The 18,113-nt window shown below is 53.2% G+C and overlaps 1 long non-coding RNA gene across 2 annotated transcripts in view; it reads left to right on the top strand.

Moving 5' to 3' along the window:
• The first annotated feature begins 996 nt into the window (after positions 1 to 996).
• The window catches only part of LOC127028767 (uncharacterized), a 39,361-nt gene continuing 22,244 nt past the window's right edge, over positions 997 to 18,113 (top strand). Inside the window, exons 1-8 of one of the 2 annotated variants that reach the window (XR_007768057.1) lie at positions 997 to 1,031; positions 1,312 to 1,376; positions 1,467 to 1,507; positions 1,603 to 1,666; positions 2,341 to 2,395; positions 2,480 to 2,520; positions 2,607 to 2,660; positions 2,760 to 3,038. This is a non-coding gene — a long non-coding RNA (uncharacterized LOC127028767). Of the gene's footprint in view, positions 1,032 to 1,311; positions 1,377 to 1,466; positions 1,508 to 1,602; positions 1,667 to 2,340; positions 2,396 to 2,479; positions 2,521 to 2,606; positions 2,661 to 2,759; positions 3,039 to 18,113 lie in introns of those variants that run through there. The other variant, XR_007768058.1, reaches the window with a different exon arrangement.

Here is an 18,113-nt window from a genome sequence, read left to right as displayed (position 1 = left end):
ACGGGATGGCTCATCACCTTTCCCAATCGCCCACAGAGAAGCGTGTTGTCCCTAGAACCTTTGCAGCTTGTGGCAGGCCCCTTGTAGATTCTAAGCATCAGGAGTTTACTTATGTTGTGGGCCTGTAGCAGAGCCCAGAGTCTGTGGGAAGGTGTAAGATAGGAGGTGGCTGCAGAATGCAGGGTGCGGCTCACAAGAACAGCTCCTGAGGAGCAGCCAATGCGGGGGGTTCAGGGGTGCAAATACAGGGCAGGAGCTGTCAGGAGCAGTGGGGTTCCTTCCCTGACAGTTCAGGAGGTGAGAAGGGGTTTGTAAAGTTTTTGAGACTGGGGGATGGCTGGGAAGGAAGGAGGGTTCGTCAGCCTTTCTCAGATTGGTTTTGCAGTTGGATTTGGATGTCGATGAGGTCTGTTCTGTTTTAGTTTCCCCGCAGCTGACGGGAGGTACGACAAGGTCACAGGAGATGCGGTGTAAACCATCCAGGCCTCTGCATCTCAATATGCAGGGCTGAATGTCAGATGAGTCTCGTCTTGTAAAGCATTAGGTACATAAAAATATACCCCCAGAACTCTGAGGTCTCTGCTTCTCTGTGCCTTTTACTTACTTCATTCCCTGACTTAATTTGTGCGTTCATCCGGATGTCACAGTCCTTGTTACTTAGAGTCCCTGACTAGGCACTTCTTTCCAGTGCAGGTTTGTGTCATTGTCTTCCCTGGAATGTTTTGGAGAAGAGGATGTGTATTATTTGTGCTCGTAACAGTCTGCAGCCAGGGGTCATCTTTTATCGCAGTCTCGGGCACGCAAGCTTTTTCTGTTATTCCAGTTTTGCCTTTTTCCTGAAGTGTCCACTGAGGTTTGCTCTAGCGTCAGTCATGGCAGTTATGTTCTCTTGTTCTTGTTTATCTATTGTTTTTAGCACCAGTTTCTGTAGTCGTAAGGTGTCCATTTTAGATCTTTGCGTCACCGTGTCACGCCGTCGTGGTTTTTTCCATTGGCCAACTGCCACTGTAATTCCCTTAGGGGCTTTGTAGGTAAGGAGGTAGTTTGGGTCGCTTGTTTTCTGTGTGCTATACCGTATGTTATTCAGGTCTTGATGTTCCCATGGTTGTTTTTGTGTTAGGCGAGCACATCGGTAGCTATACCGAGGGTCTTGTGTGCCTCCGCTTATCGGCATAATGCGAACTACTTTTGTGTTTTTAATGGCAGGCTGTTGTTGGAATCTAGATGGTATTCCTAAATGGAAACGAGACCGCTGGAATTGTTAAGCTGTTGGTCAGCATCCGGGTGACGTGTTCGATATTGTTTTTGCAGATGCAGCGGGACGAGCTGTGTGCCAAAGGGCAACAGAGGAGAGGCGAGCGGAGCGCTGTAAGAAGGTGAGGCGGTGAGTGGTGTTGGAGGGAAGATGCGACTAGTGGCTTATGACTAGCTTCTAGGTTTTGGGTTACTTTTTTTTTATTTTGAAGGTGCAAAGCGGGATATTGGCACCAGAGCTGATTCGGGCAAGGTGAGCCATGTCTGGTGGGGTGAAGGAGCAGTTATTTTTTAGGTGTTGTAGTGTTGGTGAAGTTAGAAGCATGCCTTGTTGTTTGTGTTTTACAGGTGGTACCCGAGCCTCAACTTGGCAACCTGTAAACAGCAGAGGCAGTGCGGGCGAGCGGCCGAGGTAAAGGAGCGGGAGATGGGAATCGGTGCGGACAGGCCGTGGTTTTGGGCAATATCTCAGTGTCGTGGTTTAACCCCAGTCAGCAGCCAAGGACCACACAGCCGCTCCCTCACTCCCTGTCGTCCCCCCCCACTTGCTCCTGGTGGGATGGGGAGGGAAAGAAGGCAGAACTCGTGCGTTGGGATAAGAACAGCTTAATAACTAAAGTAAAATATAATACTAACAACAATAATAATAATAATGAAAAGGAATAGAACAAAAAAAGGAGGGGGGGGGAAGGAAAAAAACCCCAGTGATGCACAATGCAATTGCTCACCACCCGCTGACCGATGCCAGAGCCGCGATCCGCGCCTCCCGGCCAGCTCCCCCCTGTTTATGTACTGGGTGTGACGTTCCATGCTATGGAACACCCCTTTGGCTAGTTCAGGTCAGCTGCCCCAGCTGTGCTCCCTCCCAGCTTCTTGCACACCGGCTTGCTGGCAGAGCATGGGAAACTGAAAAGTCCTTGGCTTAAGATAAGTGCTACTTAGCAACAACTAAAACATCAGGGTGTTATCAACAGTATTGTCACACTAAATCCAAAACACACACTGTACCAGCTATTAAGAGAGTTAACTCTGTCCCAGCCGAAACCAGGATACTCAGCATGTATCTTTTGCTTTGGTTTTTTTCAGATGCTGCAAGAGGCTCAGAGGGGCGAAGCTGCGTGCTGAGGAGCGGTCCGAGAAGGTGAGGCGGTTGTTGGCCGGGTCGGTGTCTAATAGCAAAGTATTATATGGCAACTTGGTTAAGCGTTTCTCTTTGGTCTCGCAGGCGCCATACAGGCAGCCTTTGGAACTGGATGAGCCTTTGAGGTGAGCTGGGGAGGTAGAGAGGAGGAGCATGGGGCTGGTGATTTCTCACAAGCACAACGGTAGCTTTTTGTCTTTTGGTATCTTAGGTGCCACGAGCGATGACGGCCGCAGCGTCCGACGCTGGAATTCCTGCAGAGCAGGTGAGCAGAAGGCCACGTTGCTTTTGAGGAGGAGGGCGTTGTGGAAGAGGTCTGTGTCGACCGGCGCCATGCTTACTGCTGGCACTGGTATTTTTCCAGATGATGAAGAGGAACCTGGCAACTGCAGGAATATCCTGGTTCACTGATGTGTTTTTTGCTGAGGATGGATTCAGACCCCTGCCGTCTGACAGCTAAGTTGAGGGACTGGAGACCACTGCCCTACAGTGTGTAATTTTGACTTCAGTTGGAAAGAAATTGTCCAAAGCGGAAATCTTTCTCGTTCAAAGAAGTTGCATTTTATTGAACTTCCCATCAGAGTGGCTCTTCAGAGGTGATGTAATTGTCAGTAGAAGTCACCAGCAGCAAGACTTTTCACTCTCTAAAAAAAAAAAAAAAAAAAAAAAAAAAAAATTTACTTCCTTCCAAAGACCCAAGCACAACAAGTCTTCCAAAAGTCGATGGCATTGCTGGTCTTTGGGTTCTCAGTTGTAACAGTTGAGATATCATAAAAACATGTTCCTCAGCGTGCTTCGGTACAGCCAAGAGCATTAGCAAATCTGCCAATCCTTTTTCATAGCCTTATGTATTGCAGCACTGGAGACTGGATTTTTTTTTTCTTTTTCAGAAGATCCCCTATATGGTTTTACTTCTAGCTCACTGGTTTTTCTGTAAGAAATGAAACTTTAAAAAAAGTTAAATTGTATAACTTGCAAATTGACTTGCATTGTTTAAACTGTAACTGCCAAACAGCTGTAGCATGTAATTTAGGTGTACTTAAGCGGTTAGGTATTTTGTCTAAATCTTGAAAAAGACGGGCAACTGAATGTTACGGGTTTTTTTTTCCCTGATCTTTTGACGGAGTGCTCTGAAGTACTTTATTTCTGTCTGGCTTTCAATGGTGCATTTCCCTGGCATTTCGGTAGCATCTCTCTTGGGCAGTGCAGCTGGCCAGATGTCCATCCTAACTATGTAACACAAAAAAAAACCCTAGTCAACTTATAGCTGTGTATGTTGGAGACAGGTAATTTAATGGTATCAATTCACAGCTATGCAAGTTAAACTAATGCAAAAGGAAAATCAAATACTTTTATAGTATAGGTATCTTTATTGGATGTATATAAACATATGCACACTTTTTAGTATAAAGTGAATTACTGAGATTTATTCTTTATTTTTTATTTCACTCTTTAAAGTTTTATGCTTCACTTCCAATTTTGTTGAGGAGGCAAGCAAGACGTGTTATTTTAATATGCTGAACTATAGTTTGGGATTTTTGTTTTTCAGATGCGGTGGTGTAAGTGTCTTGTGATGCTCAGCAGATCCCCCCAGCCCAGCTTTGCCTGCCCGTGGCTAAGAATACTCACCGTAAGGGGCCAGCCCTATGTCTGGAGGCTCTGGGCTCTCTCTGCAGCAGTTGCCCCGCAGGTGCGGCAGCAAGGGCCGTGTGGGGGGGAGAGTGCGGGGCCGAGAGGGAGCGGGGACGTTTGTTGCCCTGGGGAGCCCCTCCCAGCGTGGGAACGGAGGGGGAAACATCCCAGAGCAGAGCCTGAGCAAGGGATGTGGCACCGTCCTCTGGCACACTGCCCCCGCCCCGCCTCCCCGGCGCAGCAGTTGCCAGCCTACAAGAGAGGGGCTGAGGGAGCTGCAACTGTTTGGGGGGACCACTCCCCAAAGCATGTCCCCCGGGCCCCCGGGTCCGTGGGTGGCGCCCGCCCCCCCCCTCCCCTCCCCTCCCCCCCGGCCACCGTGTCCGTGGGTGGCTCTCGCCCCCCCCCCCTCCCCCCGGCCCCCGTGTCCGTGGGTGGCTCTCGCCCCCCGCCCCCTCCCCCCGGCCCCCGTGTCCGTGGGTGGCTCTCGCCCCCGCCTCCCCCCCCCGGCCCCGTGTCCGTGGGTGGCTCTCGCCCCCCGCCCCCCCCCCCCGGCCCCCGTGTCCGTGGGTGGCTCTCGCCCCCCGCCCCCCCCCCGCCCGGCCCCGTGTCCGTGGGTGGCTCTCGCCCCCCGCCCCCCCCCGCCCGGCCCCCGTGTCCGTGGGTGGCTCTCGCCCCCCGCCCCCCCCCGCCCGGCCCCCGTGTCCGTGGGTGGCTCCGCCCCCCCCCCCCCGCCCGGCCCCCGTGTCCGTGGGTGGCTCCCGCCCCCCCCCCCCGGCCCCGTGTCCGTGGGTGGCTCCCGCCCCCCCCCCCCCCGGCCCCCGTGTCCGTGGGTGGCTCTCGCCCCCCCCCCCCTCCCCCCGGCCCCCGTGTCCGTGGGTGGCTCCCGCCCCCCCCCCCGGCCCCCGTGTCCGTGGGTGGCTCTCGCCCCCCCCCGGCCCCCGTGTCCGTGGGTGGCTCCGCCCCCCCCCCCCCCCCCCGGCCCCCGTGTCCGTGGGTGGCTCCCGCCCCCCCCCCCCCCCGCCCCCGTGTCCGTGGGTGGCTCCCGCCCCCCCCCCGCCCCCGTGTCCGTGGGTGGCTCCCGCCCCCCCCCCCCCGGCCCCCGTGTCCGTGGGTGGCTCCCGCCCCCCCCCCCCCCGCCCGGCCCCCGTGTCCGTGGGTGGCTCCCGCCCCCCCCCCCCCCCCCCCGGCCCCCGTGTCCGTGGGTGGCTCCCCCCCCCCCCCCCCCCGGCCCCCGTGTCCGTGGGTGGCTCCCGCCCCCCCCCCCCCCCCGGCCCCGTGTCCGTGGGTGGCTCCCGCCCCCCCCCCCGCCCCCGTGTCCGTGGGCGGCTCCCGCCCCCCCCCCGCCCGTGTCCCTGCATGGCTGGCCCTGTGCCTGGAGGCTCCGGGCTCTGTCTGCAGCAGTTGCCCCGCAGGTGCGCAGCAAGGGCTGTCTTGGGGGGGAGAGTCCGGGGCCGAGAGGGAGCGGGGACGTTTGTTGCCCTGGGGAGCCCCTCCCAGCGGGGGAAGGGAGGGGAAACATCCCAGAGCAGAGCCTGAGCAAGGGATGTGGGATCCATCCTCTGCACACTCCCCCTCGGCCCGTCTTCCCCCCGTGGGGCAGTTGCCAGCCTGCAGGACAGGGGCTGGGGGAGCTGCAACTGTTTGGGGGAGCACTCCCCCTTTATTTTCCTAGCAGAGCCCCCCTTTGGGGGGGGGGGGGAGGCGTGTACATATGTAAATAGCATTATTAAAGTAAGGAGCTGCCGGTTGGGGCTGTTTCCCTCATTTTGTGCCTTTTTGGGGGGGTGAATAAAAAGGGGAGGAATGGGGGGGGTCTGGGGAGGTGAAGATGTCATTTGGGGCACCAGTGTCACTGGGGGAGGCGTTGCCTTGGCAGAGGGGCAGGTGAGTGGTGGATGGGGGGGTCACAGCCCCAAAACGCGTGAAAATTCATGGATGGGGGTTTAAAAAATACTAAAAACTGTAAATATGGGTGTGAGGTGTTGAATTGAGACAAAGATCTCATTTTTATAGGTATGTTGAAAAATAATATTCTTTTATATATAGAAAAGGATTTCAAAATACAAACCTATACTATATTAAAGGACTTTAGAATATTAAAAAAATTCTACATAGAGCTATATGTAGAGTTTTAAAAACCAAAAGTAACTCATGTATATATAAATTAAAAAATAAAGGACTTTAAAATGCCAAAAAATTTTCACATTTTCTATATGAAGGAATTTAAAATAGAAAAAAGTCTGAGTAGGTAGATCTAGCTACACTACACTATGTAACACTTAGTAAGTCTAAGTGGAGATGTCTAAAAAGATGCCTAGGTGTCAAGATACCTAATCGGTCAAAAGACATAGAGTCTAAACCCATATTCTGTATAGTAAGTGGAAATAGATATAGGTGTAAATAGAGATAATATGTATATGTCTAAATACATATGCTATATAATATGTTGAAATACATATTTGCACAGGTATCTGTCTGACTAAAAGATACTCTACACTCTTCTAGATGATGTGTTGCAGGTTATCCTAGGTGAGTTACCTGCTATGGATTATCCCTGGTGTAGGTGATCCCCATGCCTGTCTCCCCATCCATGCATGTCTCCCATTCACCCCGGCCCCCGCGTCCGTGGGTGGCTCCCGGGCCCCCCCCCGGCCCCGTGTCCGTGGGTGGCTCCCGGCCCCCGCCCCCGCCGGTCCCCACCCCTTGTGTCCGAGGGTGGTTGCCGCCCCCCCCACCCGGTCCCCGGCCTCTGTGTACGTGGGTGGCTCCCGCCCCCCCCCCCCCCCCCCCGGCCCCCGTGTCCGTGGGTAGCTCCCACACCCCCCCCCGGCCCCCGTGTCCGTGGGTAGCTCCCACCCCCCCCCCCGGCCCCCGTGTCCGTGGGTAGCTCCCACCCCCCCCCCCCCCCGGCCCCCGTGTCCGTGGGTGGCTCCCGCCCCCCCCCCCCCCCCCGGCCCCCGTGTCCGTGGGTGGCTCCCGCCCCCCCCCCCCCCGGCCCCCGTGTCCGTGGGTGCTCTCGCCCCCCCCCCCCCCCCCCGGCCCCCGTGTCCGTGGGTGGCTCTCGCCCCCCGGCCCCCGTGTCCGTGGATGGCTCCCGCCCCCCCCCGGCCCCCGTGTCCGTGGCTAGCTCCCGCCCCGCCCGCCCCCCCCCCCCGGCCCCCGTGTCCGTGGCTGGCTCCCGCCCCCCCCGCCCGCCCTGTCCGTGGGTGGCTCCCGCCCTGTGTCTGGAGGCTCCTGGCTCTCTTTGCACCGGGCGCCCCCCACGTGGGGCAGCGAGGGCTGTCTGGGGGGGGAGAGTTCGCGGCCAAGAGGGACCCGGGACGTTTGTTGCCCTGCGGAGCCCCTCCCAGCGGGGGGAACGGAGGGGAAAACCTTGTGCCTTTTGGGGGGGAATGAAAAGGGGAGGCCTGGGGGGGCCTGGGAGGTGAGGGTGTCATTTGGGGCACCAGTGTCACCGGGGGAGGTGTTGCCTTGGCAGAGGGGCAGGTGAGTGGTGGACGGGGGGGGTCACAGCCCAAAACTGCCTGAAGATTCATGGATGGGGGGTTTAAAAAATAGGAAAAACTGTAAATATGCGTGTGAGGTGTTTGAAATAGAGAAAAAGATCTCATTTTTATATATATTGAAAAATAGTATTGTTTTATAGATATTTAAAGGATTTCAAAATAAAAACCTGTATCTACTATATCATATAAAGGATTATAGAGTATAAAAAAATTTTAACTAGGGATATATATGTAGGCTTTTAAAATAGAAAAATAGCTCGTGTATATATAAATTAAAAAATAAAGGACTTATAAAATATATCTTTTTTTGTATTCTTACATGAAGGAATTTAAAACAGAAAAAAGTCTGACTAGGCAGAGCTATCTCCACTACACTATGTAACCCTTACTAAGTCTAAGTGGAGATGTCTAAAAAGATGCTTAAGTGTCAAAATACCTAATAGCTCGAAAGATAAATAGTCTAAACAGATATTCTATATGATTAACGGAAATAGGTCAGTGTAAATAGAGAAAATACGTCAGTCTAAAGAGATAATGTGTCTCAATAGATATTCTGGATTATCTGTTGCAGATCATCCCAGGTGAGTTATCTGTTGTGGATTATCCCAGGTGGACCCCTGGTGTAGGTGAACCCATGCATGTCCGTCCCCTCACTGTGTCCGTGGGTGCCCCCCCCCCCAAGCTACTGTGCCACCGGACCTGTGGGTGCTGCCTGCATCTGCCGTCTCTGGATGTTTCTCCGTTTCTGCCCCGCTCCCTGTCCATTTTCTCTTATCCTTTCTGTCCTCCATCGTCTCCCTTTTTGCTTGTATATCTGCATACCACTGCCTGTCTCATCGTTTCTCGCTATATCCCCCTGCCCAGCTCGCTGTCCCATTATTCCCCTCTGTCCTGATCCCTGGCCTTTTTTCTCATCCTGCAGTCCATCACAGCCACGGAGTGCGTGACCGAGCGAGGCTGCGTGTCTAGGAAGTTTCATCTCGTAAGAGCTGTGAGACACCCACGTATTCTCTTAGGTGCAGGACAGCCAAGCGACCAGAGTTACAGAAGAGGAAGGGAGGAGAGGAGGAGAAAGAAGTGTCTGAACTGACAAATTCTTCTGGCAGCGCTGAGAGCGAGAGCTGCGGTGAGTCCTGGGCCCTTGGGGCCCTGACCCCCTCCTCTGTGTCCCCGGTCCCTCCCCTGGCCCCCTCTCTTTCCCACGCTGCTGTGATTTTCTTTGCTTCCCTGTACCTCTCCTCTTTTCCTCTATTCTTCTGTCCTGCTCCCTCTTCCTCTCTCGCTTTCTCTCTCTTGTTCTACCGCTCCCTTTTCTTTTTCTCCCTGCGTTTTTGTCCTGTTCTCTCTCCTTCCTTCTTGTCATCCTTCGTCTCTGTCCTGCAGCCCATCGCTGTTTTTTCCTTTGCCATCTCTTTGTCCTGAGCTGCACCTGTCTCTCTACCCATCCCTAATTTTCCTTTTCCATTTCTCTGTCCCGCTTTCAGTCCCTGTTTTTTTTTCTGGCTCCATCTCCCTGTCATTCTCCCTGTTGCTCTTGCGTGCTCTCTCTCCCGGTGTCCTGCTCCCCGTAACTCTCTTTTTTGCTGTATCCCATTTTCTTCCTCCCTGTTTTTCCTCCGCTTGCTTTCTGTATCCCTCCTTCCTTCCTCCTGTCCTTCCTCCCCCCTACCCCCTGCCTCTGGCCTGCCGCTTGTCACTGGTTTTTCTTTCTCCTGCTCTCCGTCTGGGTTCTGTCCCTCTCGTTCTCTCTCTGTCCCTCTGTCCTTCCTCTAACCTGTATTTTGCACTCTCTATCCCACTGCCCCTAACGCTTCTTTCTCCATCTCTCAGTCCTGCTCTCTGCCCCCTTTTTCCTCCCACTGTCCATCTATCCTGCTTCCTCTCCCTGGTTATTCTGCCTTTATTCCTCTGTCCCGCTGCCTGTCTCATTGTTTCTAGTTATATCCCCCTGTCCAGCCAGCTGTCCCTCTTTTCGTCTCTCTTCCCTACTCTGGCCCTACTTTTTCTTGCTCCATCTCTGTCCAGCAGCCCATCATAGTTTTTGTTTCCTTCTCCATCTCTTTGTCTTAATCTGCATCTGGTTCTCCTGCCCCACCCACAGTCCCTCTGTCCTGTTCCTTGTCCTGCTTTTTGTCTCTCCAAGTCCCGTGCTCTAGCCCCATCTTTCTCTCTCTCTTCCTCCTTCCTCTTCCCTCCTTCTTTTTCTCTGCATCCCTTTGTCCCGTTGCTCATCAGTATTTTTTTCCTTCCGTTCCTCTGTCCTGCTCCCTGTCCCTTACTTCTCTGTCGATCCCTCTGTCCCGTTGCCTGTCATTATTTTTGCTGTCTGCATCCCACTGCCCTGCTTCCCATTCATCTCTTTCGGCTCTATCCTCCTGTCCTTCTCCCCAGCAGTATTTTTTCTTTCTCCAGCTCTCTGACCTGCTCCCTGCCCCGCTCTTTTTCTCTCTGTCACTTCCCTGTACCTCTCTCTCTGCAATCTTGTGTCCCGCTCCTTGTCCCTCTCTGTTTATATCACAGTGTCCTGCTCCCTGTTCCTCTCTTTGCCTCTCTACCCCTCTGTCCCTGTCCTTGTCCCTGTTTTTTCTTTCTCCATCTCTCTCTCCTGCTCCCCACCCTCCCCTTTCTCTCTCTGTCATTCTTTCCTCTTCCCTGTACCTCTGCTTTTCTGTATCCTTTGCCACCCACTCCCTCTCTCCCTCTGTCTCTATCACACTCTTGTTCCCCATCCGTCTTTTTTCCTTTTTACCCTTCTGATGTGTCCCCAACCCCCCCTTTTACGTGTCCCAGTCTTTCTCTCTACATCCTTCTGTCATTCTCCTTCTCTTGCTCTTCTTGCTCTTTTTCTCTCTCTCTTCCTCTATCCTGCTACCATCACTGTTTTTTCCTTTTCCACCCCTTTGTCCTGCTCCCTGTCCTCGTCGAGCTTTCCTTTCATTCTGCCTCCGGTCTTCCTTTGTTTTCTCCGTCTCTGTCCTTTTCCCTGTACCTTTTTCTCTCTGCTCCTCAGTCCTTCTCCCTCGTGTTATTTTTCTCTTTCTGCTACCCCTCTCTTTTTTTGCTGTGACCCTCTGTGCTGTTCCCTTTCCTTTCTTTCTCTAATTATCTGTTATCTTACCTGTCCCTCTCTCTCCCTCCCCGCTCTGTCCTGCTCCCTGTCCCTATTTATTGCTCCATCTGTCTGTCCCACTCTCTATCTCTGTTTTTTCTCATGGTCCATCTCTCTGTCATTCTCTCTGTTGCTCTCATTGTCTCTCTATCCCGGTGTCCTGCTCCCCGTCCCTCTCTCTTTCACAATATCCAGCTTTCTGGCTCCCTGTCCCTCACCTGTTTTCTATATCCCTCTGTCCTTCCTCCTGTCTTTCCTCGTCCCTCTGGCCTGCTACCCATCACTATCTTTTTTTTCTTTCTCCCTCTCTCTGCCTCGGTCCCGTCACTCTCCTCCTCTCTCTGTCTCTCGTGTTTCTTTCTCCATCTCTGCCCCATTCCCTGTCCATTTTCTCTTATTCTCTCTGTCCTCCATCCTCCCCCTAACTTTTTGTCTGTGTATCTCCATACCACTGCTTGTCCCGTCATTTCTTGCTATATCCCCCTGCCCAGGTCGCTGTCCCATTATTCCCCTCTGTCCTGATCCCTGGCCTTTTTTCTCATCCTGCAGTCCATCACTGTTTAATCTGTCTCCATCTCTTTGTCCTCATCTCTGTGTGTCTTTTTTTCCCCCTCAATCCCTCTGGCTTGTTCCCCGTCTCTTTCTCTCCCTCCGCAACTTCTTTATTCCTCTCATTCCATTTTGCTCTCGATCCGTCTGTTCTGCTCCCTGCTCATCATTTTCTCTCTCTTTCTCTCTGTCCTGCTCCCTGACGCTGTTTTTTTTCTGCCATGTCCTTGCAGGGCTCCGCTTCCCTTTTTTATTGATTTCTCCATCTCACTGGCCTTTCCCTGTACCTGTTTCTTTCTTTGCTCCTCAGTCCTTCTCCCTCATTTTATTTTTCTCTTTCTGTTCCTCTGTCCTGCTCCCCATCGCTGTATTTTTGTTCTCTGTATCCGCTGCTAGCAGACTTACTCCTGGGACTTACAGACATTAACGAATAAACACTCACTGTCTCATTTGCACTCATGGCTGTGTTTTTAGTCCTTTGTACTTGGTGAGTGGCTGTCACAGAGTCCTGGGGAGCAGGTTACCTCGTGGGTGTAAGGGGCCATGGCTGCAGCTGTCAGCTGGGGCTGGAAGAGCCCCGGGGGGGGCCAGTGAGGCTGATGGGGATGGCCCCTCTGTATCACAGGGCTGCAGCCCCAGGGGATGGTGCTGCTGGGGCATGCCTGCCCGAGAGTGCCAACAAGCTGCAAGGATGTTTCCAACCCACCGGTGCAACAGGCTGTAGGTCACTTGGAGTTGGGCCCCAGAAGGGTGGCTCCCAGGGATTTTCTGAGAGCTGGTGGAGAGGAAGCAGGAAGAGGGGCAGGAGATGGATGCCCCCACCTCTCTGGGTACCTGGAGGCCTTCCCACCCCCTGGAAAAGGCGCTGGGTGCCTCCCCAACTCAACAAAACTCCTCCAGCCCTGCTCACCCCATGCAGCTGCCCCCAGCTCCAGCACCTCCCCTGAAGCCTGTCCCGTAGCCACGGACTGCTCCCAAACCCTGTCCTCATGGCAGCAAGCCGCCCCCTGAATATGCTTTATTCTCCATAAATGCAGGTGCTATTAGCATCAGTTTGGGGAAAGAGCGGCGTCTCCAGAAGCTCCTGCAGAAGAAGGGGTTCCTGCCTGAGGGGAGCCCCAGTCATCCCTGTGGATAACAGTTGCTTGCTCTTTCCCTCTCCCAGAGGCAGCACTGAGGCCTCAGTTGTGGGTTCCTCTCTGGGGATGTTGTGGACTGCATCTGGCTCAGGTTTGGGTGGGTTGCCTTTTGCCTCGTTCTCCGAGTGGCATAGGCAAAAAGGGACAGTTGGAGCGCTTACTGGCTGTGGACAGGAGCTGCCGGGGCTGAAGCTGGAGAGGCCAGAAAAAAGTAAAGCGGCTGAAGAATAAAATAAAGGGGATCTAGCGGCAGCAGCCTCCCGATGCAGACAGGGACAGCCTGCCTCTCCGGGTGAGGAAGGATCCCTCTCAGCGTAGTCCTCAGCAGATCCGATCACCAACGTGCGCGGCAGGGTCTGTATGTGTAACCAAAAGCACACTACGGCCATGCAGTGTGTGCGTGTTGTGAGGCTACGTATCTGGGAAGCCTCATACTGTAAGAGCTGTAAGACAGCAATCTATTCTTCGAGGTGGATGACAGTCAAGTGACTGGAGCTACAGAGGAGGAAAGGAGGGGGAGAGAAAGGGAGACAGAGAAAGACGCGTCCACACTGTCAAGTTCTCCCAGCACCTCTGACAGCGGGAGCTGCGGTGAGTCCTGGACCCTTGGGGCTGTGTCGCCCTTCTGCATCCCGGTCCCCTCCCTTCTATTTCTCTCACTGCTGTCATTTTTTTCACTTCCCTGTACCTCTCCCTCTCTCATTCTCCCGAGTCCTCCTCTTTCTCTGTCGTTCTATCTCTCCACGTTCTTTTTCTCTCTATGTGCTTCTGTCGTGTTCCCTGTCCCTCTTTTTTTCATCCTCTGTCTCTGTCCTGCAGCCCATCGCTATTTTTGTCTTTCTCCATCTATCTGTCTGTCTTCCTATCCCAATTCTTTTTAATTCCTCCCCCATCTGCCCTTTAGCCCTTCACAATTCCCGCCCCCCAATTCTCTCTGTCTGGCTCCATGTCCCTATTTCTAAATTCCTCTCTCTCTGCCCTGTATTCTAGATATGCTTTTTCTTGCTTATATTCTCTTGTTCCAGGTCCCTGTCCCAATGTTTTAATGTCTTCCCTCTCTGTCCCATAGCCCATTTTTGTCTTTATTGTTCTCTCTCTGTCTGGCTCCCTGTCCCTATTCTTTAATTCCTCTGTCTCTCCCCTTTAGCTCATCGATTAAAAAAAAAAAAAACCACAAACAGAAACCTCAGTCTCTCTCTGTCCACCTCACTGTCCCCCTTTTTAATTCCTCCCTCTCTGCCCTGTGGGCCATCACTCTTCTTTGTTTTTCTCCGTCTCTCTCAGTCTGGTTCCCTGTGCCTTCCTCTTCTCTGGCCTGTAGCCCATCGCTATGGTTTTTTTTTCCCCTCTGCCTCTCGCTCTGCCCTGTAGCCGATCGCTGCTGTGTCGGCTTTACGCAGCAAGGTTTTGTTAGCTGGGGTGGAGGCGGGCAGGGGCTGCAGGGGTGGCTTCTGTGAGAAGACACCAGGAGTTGCCCCCATGTTGGGCACAGCCAGCTCCAAGACGGATCTGTGGCTGGTCAAAGCTGAGCCCATCAGCAACGCTGGTAGCGCCTCTGTGATGACATATTTAAGAAGGGCTGAAAAATGCTGCGCAGAAGCTGTAATAGAGAAAATGCGAGTGTGAAACAGCCCTGCTGTTCACCCAGGTCAGTGAAGAAGGAGAGGGAGGCGGTGCTCCAGGCACCAGAGCAGAGATTCCCCTGCAGCCTGTGGTGAAGACCATGGCGAGGCAGGTTGTTCCCCTGCAGCCCATGGAGGTCCGTGGTGGAGCAGACATCCACCCGCGGCCCGTGGAGGACCCCACACTGGAGCAGGTGGATGTGCCTGAAGAAAGCTGTGACTCCAGGGAGAGCCCATGCTGGAGCAGGCTCCTGTCAGCAGCTGTGGCCCAGTGGAGAGGAGCCCATGCTGGAACAGGCTGCCAGCAGCACCTGTGGCCCTGTGGAGAGGAGCCCATGCTGGAGCAGGTTTGCTGGCAGGACCTGTGGCCCCATGGGAGGGGCCCCACGCTGGAGCAGAAGAAGAGCGTGAGGAGGAAGGAGCGGCAGAGACATGTGATGAACTGACTGCAACCCCTGCTCCCTGTCCCCCTGCACTGCTCGGGGGGAGGAGGTGGAGAAGTCAGGAGTGAAGATGAACCCAGAAAAAAAAAAAGAGAGGGGTGGGGGGAAGGTGTTTTTCAGATTTGTTCTTATTTCTCATTATCCTACTCTGATTTTGATCGAAAATAAATTACTCTCCCCAAGTTGCGTTTGTTTTGCCTGTGACAGTAATTGGGGAGTGATCTCTTTGTCCTTATCTCGACCCACAAGCTTTTTTGTTGTATTTTCTCCTCGTCTTGTTGAGAAGGGGGAGCGATAGAACGGCTTGGTGGGCAGCCAAGGTCACCCCACCAGTTTCCTTCTATCAGGCTCCCTGTCCCTATTTTTTAATTCTTGCCTATGTTTCCTGTACCCCATCGCTTTGGAAACTTTCTTTCTACCTCTCCATCCCTATTTTTTTAATTCTTGCCTATGTTTCTTGAACCCAGTCGCTTTTTCAGATTTTCTTCCTACGTCTCCCTCTATGCAGCTCCGTGTACCTGTTTTTTAATTCTTGTGTATGATTCTTGTATCCTGTAGCTTTCAAAATTTCCTTCCCACGTCTCCCTCTATCCATCTCCCTGTCTCTAAGTCTTAATTCTTCCCTCTCCGTCGGGTACCCCGTCACTTTTTACATTTTCTTTCTCCATCTCCCTTTTTCTATCTCCCTGTCCCTATTTGGTAGTTTTCGCCTATGTTTCTTTGTATCCTGTCGCCTTTCGAAATTTTCTGTCTATGTCTACCTCTATCCGGCTCCCTGTTTCTATCTTTTATTTCTTGCCTATGTTTCTTTTCCCCTTTCACTGTAGAGTTTTTCCCCGTCCCTTGTCTTTTCTCTGTCTTGTCCTGCTGGTCCCTTCTGCCTCCCTCTCCTGCTCCCCGTCTCTCTTATTTAGTCCTCCATCTCTCTGACCCTGTTTTCTTGCACAACCTCTCTGCTCTCCTCTGTCTACACAGTTGTCCTGCTCCCTGTCCCTCTCTTGTTCACAGCATCCCATTTTCTGGCTTCCCTGTCCCACACCTCTATGGCCCTCTGTCTTTTCTCTTCCCTTTTCTCCCTCTGTCCTGCTGCCTTTGGGCACTGAGCCTTGTAGCCAACTCACTGCCGGGATTTCTTATGTGCCTTAATGAACAAACTTTTCCTGCCTCCTCTGTGCCCCTGGCTGTGTTTGCAGCCCCTGGGTGCAGAGCTCCTGGCTGTGGACAGGAGCAGGGCAGGGGGTGATGTGCTGTGGGGCTTTGGCAATGGCCCCTGTCCCCGATGGGCCCCAGCTGGGGCTGGAGCTGGGGCAGCCCCAGGTGTGGCCAGTGAGGCTGAGGATGGGCTGGCCCTGCTGTGGAAGGGGCTCTAGCTGGAGAGGGGGCTGCCTGGGCATGGCTGCCTGAGGGAGCTGAGGAAGGGGAACTGGCTGAGGAGGGAATTCAAGGGGGTCCTGCACAGGCAGCTGCCTCCAGCAAGGAACAGGCAGTCCCTGCAGCAAGGAAGGATCCCTCCGAGCTCTCCCCAACAGAGCAGACCACCGGCACGTGGTGCTGGGAGCTCGGTGCCTCCATTGACTATGTGCATGAGCCACCATGTATTGAGGAAGTCTTGCGGATGAGGAGCATCAAGGCCTCTGCTGTGTGCTGCTGAGTGGGCGAGGGTCGGGTAGGTGGCACTGCAGAGGAGGAAGGGGCAGAGAGAGAAGCATCGGGGTGGTGAAGGTCTCCTGCCAGCACCAGGAGCTGCGGTGAGTCACACATCCTCTCCTCTGCATCCTGGCCCATCTCTGCCACCCTTCTCCAGATGTCTGCCTGCCTCCATTCCTCCATCTTCCTCTCTGCCGCCCACCTCCCTGTATGGCTCCTGAAAACCTATTCTTCTGCCAACTCTGCCCAGTACCCCGCTGCCTTTTAAATTTTTTCTGTGTCTCCCTCTAACCAGCTCCCTCTCCCTATTATTTAGGTTTTTTGCACTGCCTTGTACCCCATTACTTTTAAAATGTAATTTCTATGTCTCCCCCTATCTGGCTCCCTGACCCTATTTTTAATACCTACCTGTCATGTTTTTTTTTAATATCTCCATGTCATGGTTTGACCTCAACTAGTCAGCAACTAAGCACCACACAGCTGCTCGCTTGCTTCCCCTCCCCCCCCCCCCCCGTGGGATGCAGGAGAGAACTGGGGGGAGTTGGGGGGGAGGGGATAAAAACTCATGGGCTGAGATAAAGACAGTTTAATAGGACAGAAAAGGAAGGGGGAAAAAAAAATAATAATAGAATATACAAAACAAGTGATGCACAATAGAATTGCTCACCACCTGCTGACCGGTGCCCAGCCAATCTCTGAGCCGCGGTGTCCCCTGGCCAACTTCCCCAGTTTATGTACTGGGCATGACATCATATGGTGTGGAATATCCCTTTGGCTTGTTTGGGTCAACTGCCCTTGCTGTGTCCCCTCCCAGCTTCTTGTGCACTCCCAGCCTCCGCTGGCAGGGCAGTATGAGAAGGTGAAAAATCCTTGACTTAATATAAACACTGCTTAGCAACAACTAAAACATCAGTGTGTTATCAACATTATTCTCATCCTAAATCCAAAACACAGCACTATAGCAGCTACTAAGAAGAAGTTTAACTTTATTCCAGCCAAAACCAGGACACTCCCTCTGCTCTGTACCCCATCGCTTTTCAAACTTGCTATGCCTCCCTCTATCTGGCTCCCTTTTTTATTTCTTCTTGCTCTATCTGGCTCCTATTTTTTATTTCTTCTTGCTCTTTCCTTTACCCCGTTGGTTTTAAAATTTTCTTTATACATATGTCTCTCTCTCTCCAGCTCCTTGGCCTTATTTTTTTAATTTGAGTCTGTGTGACTTGTACCCCATACCTTTTTGAATTTTCCTTCTATTTCTCCCTCTATCTTCCTCCCTCTCCCTATTTTTTAAATTCTTTCCTGTGTCTCCTGTATCCTGTCTCTTTCTATGTATCCCCCTATCCATCTCCCTGTCTTTATTTCTTAATGTTTTCCTGTCTGTCCTGTACCCCGTCGCTTTTTAAATTTTCTTTCTGTGTCTCTCTTTATCCAGCTCACTGTCCCTATTTTTTAATTCCTCCCTTTAGCCGGGGAAGGGTCTGCCCAGGCACACCTGCCTGAGGGAACTGAGGAAGGGGAACTGGCTGAGGAGGGAATCCAAGGGGGTCCCGCAGGCAGGTGCCTCCAGCAAGGCATGCCCAGTCCCTGTGGCAAGGAAGGATCTCTCTGAGCCGTCCCCGACAGAGCAGACCACCAGCACACGGTGCTGGGAGCTCGGTGCCTCCATCGGCCGCTCGTGCGAGCCGCTGGGAAGCCTCGTGGGAGAGGAGTGTGTAGGTACCTGCCACCGAGGCACAGAGAAAAGCGTTGGGTCGGTGAAGGTCTCCTGCCGGTGCCAGGAGCTGTGGCGAGTCGCGCATTGTCTCGTGTGCGTCCCGGTCCATCTCCGCCGCCCTTCCCTGGATCTCTGCCTCCCCAGCTACCCATCTGGTTCCCCAAAACTTGTTCTCTTCTGCCAACTCTGCCCTGTACCACTTCATCTATTAATTTTTTCCTACGTTTCTCTCTCTGCGGCTCCCTCTCCCTATTTTTTTAATGCTTTCCTGTGTTTCTGGTACCGTGTTGCATTTTAATTTCTCTTCCTACGTTTCCCTCTCTCTGGCGCCTGTCCCTATTTCTTAATTCCTCT

Source organism: Gymnogyps californianus, unplaced genomic scaffold, assembly GCF_018139145.2.
Source record: "Gymnogyps californianus isolate 813 unplaced genomic scaffold, ASM1813914v2 HiC_scaffold_42, whole genome shotgun sequence".
Classification (NCBI taxonomy): domain Eukaryota; kingdom Metazoa; phylum Chordata; class Aves; order Accipitriformes; family Cathartidae; genus Gymnogyps; species Gymnogyps californianus.
This window is presented reverse-complemented; position numbering and strand designations above follow the sequence as displayed.